The sequence below is a fragment of the Lactuca saligna genome, chromosome 6 (assembly GCF_052625555.1).
Source record: "Lactuca saligna cultivar CGN05327 chromosome 6, ASM5262555v1, whole genome shotgun sequence".
Classification (NCBI taxonomy): domain Eukaryota; kingdom Viridiplantae; phylum Streptophyta; class Magnoliopsida; order Asterales; family Asteraceae; genus Lactuca; species Lactuca saligna.
Genome location: NC_136422.1, coordinates 49,806,952 through 49,807,853, shown reverse-complemented (window position 1 = coordinate 49,807,853; position 902 = coordinate 49,806,952). Strand labels below are relative to the sequence as shown.

At 40.6% G+C, this 902-nt stretch overlaps 1 non-coding gene across 1 annotated transcript; it reads right to left on the bottom strand.

Annotated features, from left to right (window-relative positions):
• Window positions 1–529: 529 nt before the first annotated feature.
• Window positions 530–636, bottom strand: LOC145003596 (small nucleolar RNA R71). Its single transcript, XR_013662050.1, has one exon. It is a non-coding gene; the product is annotated as a small nucleolar RNA R71 (small nucleolar RNA).
• Between the last annotated feature and the right edge of the window lie 266 nt (window positions 637–902).

Below are 902 nucleotides of genomic sequence, written 5' to 3'. Positions count from 1 at the left end.
GAAAAGCATGGGTGAGTCAAGCAGTCAAAAGAAGGATGAGAGAAAGATTGAAAGTTTTGAGCAAGATCCTAATCCAGAAGATTCTGATTACGAACCCGAATTCGAATTGGAAAATAGTGAACCCGAATACAAACCGAAAAATGAGATGGAAAACATTGTTGATATGTCCATGGAGCCATACAAGAAGGGAATCTGAGAGGACACCGGTCCCGGTCAAGTGCAACCCGTGATTCCAGCCACTACAACATTCAAACTTAAAGGACATATTCTTTTCGCACTTAAAGACATTCCATTTTCCAGGAAAGACTATGAGGATGCATACAAACACCGTGATGAAGTAGATGACATACCTGATTAGTTCAACGTCTCTAATGTTCCAAGAGAGACGATGCTTTTGAGAATGCTTCCCTTTACTTTCAAGGGAGCCACTAAGGATTGGTTAAAAGCACTTGCACCCAATGCAATTAATACTTGGGCGCAAATGCGTGAGCAATTTTTGGAACACTTTTTCCCACCATCCAAAGTTGCTAAACTCAAGAAAGATATAGTGAATTTTGAGCAACAATCTGGGGAGTCACTATACGAAGCATGGGAACGCTACAAGGGATTGATAAGGAATTGCCGCCAAAATGACTTGAATGAGCAACAAGAAGTGTCTATCTTTTATGATGGGTTGATGTCATGACAAGGCAACTCCTTGATTCTCAAGGATCATTGACTAAGAAAAATCCGGCTAAAATCAAGGAGCTAATTGAAGAATTTTACAAGCATTCTCGTGAGTACAATAATCCTAGGCATGATGGGGCAAAAGGAATTGGTGGTGGAACTTCTGAAGATATGGCAGTTGTGTTAGCCATGCTAAACACTATGGACTGAAGGATGACAAAGATGGACCAATCAAT